Source organism: Ursus maritimus, unplaced genomic scaffold (assembly GCF_017311325.1).
Source record: "Ursus maritimus isolate PB19 unplaced genomic scaffold, ASM1731132v1 scaffold_10, whole genome shotgun sequence".
In the NCBI taxonomy this organism is placed as follows: Eukaryota; Metazoa; Chordata; class Mammalia; order Carnivora; family Ursidae; genus Ursus; species Ursus maritimus.
Genome location: NW_024423344.1, coordinates 76,034,210 through 76,040,623, shown reverse-complemented (window position 1 = coordinate 76,040,623; position 6,414 = coordinate 76,034,210). Strand labels below are relative to the sequence as shown.

The 6,414-nt window shown below is 44.9% G+C and overlaps 1 protein-coding gene across 1 annotated transcript in view; it reads right to left on the bottom strand.

Annotated features, from left to right (window-relative positions):
• MYO16 (myosin XVI) overlaps window positions 1-6,414 on the bottom strand; it is a 434,741-nt gene that overhangs the window by 64,549 nt on the left and 363,778 nt on the right. The gene's annotated exons all lie outside the window — the stretch shown is intronic.

Sequence of the window (6,414 nt, the reverse complement as noted above, 5' to 3'; positions counted from 1 at the left end):
TTTCTTTCTTTCTTTCTTTCTTTCTTTCTTTCTTTCTTTCTTTCTTTCTTTCTTTCTTTCTTTCTTTCTTTCTTTCTTTCTTTCTTTCTTCTTTCTGAAAACAACATGGCTTCTCACTGGTAGGCTGTCCAGATGGCAAATAATTCTGAGGTGAAGACATGACTTCCAGGCAGAGATGAAATCTGGGGCATTTCCCTGAAAACGTATCTAAAGATGAAGCCAAGATCATGACTTTGAAACCCTTTATCAAGACCCCAGGAAGAGCTGAAGTAGTGTCTCATGCACCCTTCACAAGCAGCACCACAGAACTTGTAAGAATATCAAGAGTCTTGCTCTGTAGAACTCCTATAGAGAGCCCAGAGTAGACAAGAGCTTGTCTCAAAAAGTTACTGTCCGTGGATTTCCAACGTTGGAATGGATTACAAATTGACTCACAAGAAACTCACAAGGCTTTTAAAGGAATTGTATCAGTGTGCACTGAAAGGGGCAGAGTCATTACCAAATGGAGAGGTTCTGGTGCCTCAAAATTTTATGAGTAGGCTGAGAGAATGATCAGCCCTAAACAAGTTGCCTTGTGAATTAGGAATTATAACTCAAAGGTCAGCAAAGATTGCAGACGATGGGCCTAAGAGCCGTGGAAAATCATTTCCAGGCACCAGGACTCCATCCTACTCCAGATGCAAGCAACCCGTGCCCAGGTGTCCTTCAGAACTACTGTGTGCCTCCCAAGCTTTCCGTCTCCAGTCAAGAACATCTGCACCCATCCCTGCAGGGTCTGCTCGCTGCAAGGAGGAGAGAGCCTGTCTTCGGGCAGAATGGGGCATCCTGGAAGAGCTGTCCACCTGAGGAGCCAGGAAGCCTGGGCCTGACCAAGACAATGAGATGGGGACTTTGGGTCTGGGCTTGGTGGGCTGAGAAGAGGCAGCTTTGGAGTTTGCAAGATGAGTGACTGTATTTCATATGCGGGAAGGGTAGGAATTGTTTTGTCCAGTGGGTGGATTGGAATTGTATTTTCCAAAAATTGGCCACCATGTGTCTCATCCTATTAAGAGGTGGAGTCTGTTTCTCCTTCTTAAACCTGGATGCACCCTTGGGACTGCCTCACAGGTGGAAGGGAGGTGGTGAACGTGAGGCTGCATAACTTCTGAGGCTGCCTGGCGTCCTCTCTCCTGGGCGTGTATCTTTGACACACCGTTTCTCTAGGTATGAAGTCCAGCGCCCCTGAAGCTGTCACACCACATAAACCACATGGAGAAAACATCTCGAGATAGAGATGCCCACGTTGTCCCAGTCCTCACATGGCTGAGGCACCGCAGTGCAAGGGACCAGCCTTCAGATGATTCCAACCACCACCTGTGGCCTCATGAAGGACCTGGACTGAGGACCACCCAGAGGAGCCCATGACTGAATTCGAATCTTTGGGTGTGAAAACAGGAAAGCTTCAGTCTTCATAAAATACAATTAGAAAACCACAGTTAGAGTATTAAAGTCTCATTTGGTTTTATGGCTGTTTCTGTGTGTGTGTGTGTGTGTGTGTGTGTGTGTTCACACAAATACTAATAGTTGATTTGCAAATATGGATTGACAGGCCATGAACAATGAACTTATATTAAGAATTTTCTTAAAAAAATAATTTTCTTAACAATGTTTTGAGTCCTAAGATTTATGGGTAAAACATCTGTGACCCCACCAAGATGGGGCCAGGTACTTATTTTCATGGTCACAGGACACCTTTAGGGCATGGCCTGGCATCATAACAGTAGCGTAAGTGCTAAACCCCACATTCTCAAACTTGACTTTTATCTGAGCTACCGTGTAATGATCTAGGGACTTACGTCATGCTGAGTTTCTGTTAGGAGATAAAAATGTTCTTGTACAGAACACCTGCCCTTTGAAGGTTCACTAAGGCATGTCAGGTGGCTTTTAAGTCACCATTTTGGAGTAGGACACAAGTTATTTGGCCCTATTCTCACTGAAAACCAGGTACCTACATATTTAATCTATGAGAAAAAATGAATGAGAAGCTTGTTCATCAAGAAAATAGTTCTATCTGTGTGTGTACGTATCCATTGCATTCCAATCCTTCCAGTTTGATTTTGCCTAGTTTCAGAGCAAACTTAATGCTTCGCATGGGACCTCGGACATAAAGGACGCCCAAATAAATGCTGGCTAGCTGGCCGATGGACCAGATGCACACATGAGTAAATGTCGTATCGATGCACAACCAGCTACAAATGGGGAAAAAAGGGCTTCCACTGAGCTGTGATATACTGTGACCTTATAACATTTCTTTTTGGTGGGAGGAGTCCATAATGTTGCTGTTATCCCATCTTTACATATTGGACTTTACTCCACCCGCGTAATGTCATGGAGATGTCCTTCCTGACCCCTCCCCAGGTTCCAACAAAGGTCAGCCCCCTTGACCAGTGTTCCACACCATCTGCTCTCTTTGCTGTTACTCTGCTTATCTTATAATTTGTTTGCCCATTTATCTCCCTGCTGGTCTCTGTGGCCCTCCGGGGGGAGCCAGCCACATAGGGTATGCTTAACTACTATGCGTTGAGAGGACTTGTGTGTCGTTAAGTCGTGAAAAATGCAATCTTGTTCTTCTATATCCAGTAACATATTCTCAGGATGGTGTTCACAGAATACCTAATTTCTGTCAAATTTCAGCTAATAGAAAAATATAATCAAGGGACTTCTGTGAAAAATACACTGACAGGCCAAATCCAGCAAATCTCAAGGGTACATTTTGAACCTGGCCAAATTGTGCTTATTTTGATTTATTGATAAGAATTGAATTCTGCTTTAATGGAAGTAGTACAAAGAAATATATTTCTATAACATGCATTTGTTCCATAAGTATTTACTGAGTGCCTACTACGTGCCAAGAGCTATTCTCAAGTAAAGATAAAAACCAGACTGAAAAGAAAGAAAAGGAATGGAATGTTATTTCCAAATTAGGCTACAGGGATGAAATATTCTTGTATCTATGCATATAAATGGTCTTGTTGAGAATGGAGTTATATAGCAATTTACTTTAAAAAATTATGGATTCTTCAAGGTATTATTTCTAAGGAATGGGCTGCTGGAGTCTGAAGGGGTGGTGGGTGTGGAGATCACAGACAGGAGAGTAAAGGGGAAGGCTTGCGCTGCTAGAACAAAACCTGTCTCTTGCAATCTCCCCATCCAGTTACCCCATGCCTGGGAGCAAGTCTGCATCATGGGCTTAGAGAATCAAGTCTCTAGAAGGGTGCATGAGCTGGGAACCCACTAGCAAGGAGGAGAAGCCCTGTTCTTCCTGCCCCTAGTCACTGTTGACAAAGAACAACCCCAGACTTTTTTTAAAAAATAGTAGTTGACCCTTGAACAATGCAAGGGTTAGGGGTGCCCACCCCTCTTGCACTTGAAAATCTGCCTGTAACTTTTGACTCTCCCCTAACTCTACTACCGATAGCCTGCTGTTGCAGAAACCTTACCGATAACATCAACAGTCCATGAACACGTATTTTGCATATATATTATATACCGTATCTTTACAATAAAGTAAGCTAAGGAAAAGAAAACATTATGCAGAAAATCATGAGGAAAGAGAAACTACGTTTACAGTATTGTACTGTATCGAGAACCAATCCATGTATAAGTGGACCCACGCAGTTCTAGCCTGTGCTGTTCAAGGGTCAACTCTACTCTCAAAACAGTTGGCCCTAGCTTGCTAATAGTTAGCACATAAGTGTCAAAATTTACTGGCTCGTAAAATTGTTTCATGCTTTTCAGGCACAAAGATGGTGAAAAAAAATGAGCGCTCTCCACTGCCTGTCTTTATTACAGCCCAGTTTACTGGATGAAAACCTATAGGAAAGGCATGTGTTAATAAGAACAGACCTAGGCACAAGGCTTAATGTGACCTAATCCTTGGTTTCTCTAAGATTCTTGGCTCTCTTTCTCTAATCAGACCTCCTTTCACTACATAACCTTTGGAGATGAATCAGCAGTTTTCCCTAAAAAGAAGAGAATCTGAACTCGATTTTTTAAGAAGCCAAAAGGAATGGCTCAAGGTAAGAAATTGACTGGGTTGTGGTCCTTGTTCTTATGAAACCAAGGCTGACACAGCATATTAAATAGCAATCTGAGTTTCTTCCTATCTTCTGCAGAAGGACAGTTTTGTGATCTATTACGGGGTGCAATGACCCCAGCATTGTCCTCAGAGTACAAGTGTGTAGAATCAGTGCTGTCTGACGGAATTTTCTGCGATGTTTGGAGATTCCACACCTTTGCAGTGTCACTAATGACCGAGGAACTGAGTTCTAAATTCCACTTAATTTGAAGTTAAATGTAAATAGCCACACATGGCTAGTGGCTCCTGTCCTGGACATTTCAGCTCCTGTCACAAAGGCATAAAAGTGGCTAGAGCCCCTGTGCATGCCAGGTTTATCTCAGGAGGGTGTAGCCATCGTGCAATTATGGATTGGAAATCCAGGTGACCAGACCCCCACTGGCCCCCAACTCCTGATGCTACAAAAACCAGTCGGCACATCTGCTGAATGGAATCGGCAGATTTGATGGAGTTCATGTCCAGCGGCGGGAGATGCGGTGGTGGGCGTAGAGTCCATGTGAGGCATCTTGTAAAAAAGGACAGCTAGTGCAGACAGCAATCAAAACACCACCTTTGGGGCTGGCCTTCAAAATCTGACTGAGCTCATGGGGTGCAATCTGTGGGGGAGACCCCGACAAGCACCTGGGTCACATGCCAGCTGAAATTAGGTTCCAAGAACTTCAGTTTCTCCTGAAAGTCTCGGAACTCTAATGGCATCACATCATGTATTTTCAACAGCGAGACTGAAGAGCCTGGTGATTCCCCACAGGAGTGGCCATCTCCTGTCCTCTGCTTATATATATATTTTTTCTCTCCTTTGGTTCTCGAGTCACTTTTTCTTAATGGACGTGTTTTGACATCATCCCCAGTACTTTCTCTCCCTTCCCGATGACGTGACTAGTTGGCACCACCTGACTACTCCAGAATCTCAGGGCAGATGATTTGGGGACGGGCACACACAGGAGTTTTTAGATGTTACGGACTACTCTGGGGCTGACTTCCTCAAATCTATACAGCCTGTGTGCGGCGTTCGAATCTGGACAGGGAGCCACCTTACACACGCTGCAAGTTCAATCTTGTTTTGTGTTTTTCCAGCTTCTGATGATAGCCTGCCTCGATTCCACACGCTCCTCACCTCGTCAGTGGTAGCCTGTTGGATGCCATTCTTCCTCTTCCAATAAGCCAAAGGGATCGTCCTTCAGCACACTTTTTTGAGCTCCACACTGTAAATACTGGACAGAGGTCCAAAAATGGGGCTGGAAATGGGATGTACTCCCCTTGCCGTGGGGGCGTGTTTATGATCTGCTCAGACTACAGTCCCCTGTGGTTCGTGTGGTGCATCAGAGGAGACCCCGCATCTCCGAAGATCCTGTTCTAACACTGGGCCTGCGCTCACATCTCTGTCCGCCGAAGCTTGGCCTCCTGAGATTTCCCTAAGGCCATTTTCACCTTTCGTGGCTGTTCTTGCTGCCATGATGGAGAAACACACTTGCACTCCCTTCCCTAACTTAGGAACTTCTACATTTCCTCTGTCTCCGTACGATCATGACATAACTCAGACATTACAACAGCAAGGGGCTTTTTTTTTTAACTCAATATTCTCTTAAAAATTCCTTCTTTCTTAAAGTGACCAATAAGAAGCATCTTTGCAAGTAGCTGAGGCCTTCTCATTGCTCGTGGCCTCTGAGCCACGGCCTCTGAGCCACGGTCTTTCCATCGTCCCCGGGGTATCGCCCATCTTCTCCCACAGATGAGTGCGTGGCTTTGCTGAGGTTTTGTATTCTTGGCTCTTTGCTTATGGAAGGAATTGTGCTCCTGTGTTCAGGTGGAACTTTCTAGTGGCCCCTACACGCCATTCCACATAGAGTTTCACCCCTACCCTGTACTACCATGTCTTACCCTGTGTACGTTTCTCTGCAGCCGTGATCTGCTAAAACGCTTCACGTATTGGCTTGCGCACCGTGTCGAGTACCTGTCCTTCCCCATGAGAACAGAAACCCCACAAGGAAGGATGATCCTGTTTGTTTTATTTATGGTGTAACCCACGGGCCTACGATGGGGCCCAACTGGGGGTAGTGACAGTAAGTCCATGGAATCAGTACGTCCCCTGCCAAGACGTTCTGCCTCTACTGTTCACTCTTGGAAAAATGAATCATTAAGTGATAACAGTCGCATGAAGCAGTTGATGAGAGATTTCATGGACAGAAGACTGTGGTTTCCCCCTTTTCCGCATAAATATTTCTAGGCCACCAATGCAGAAACTTCCCTCAGCTAGACCCCAAAGCTCTGCTGACTGGATTTTGCTGCATGTTTCACTT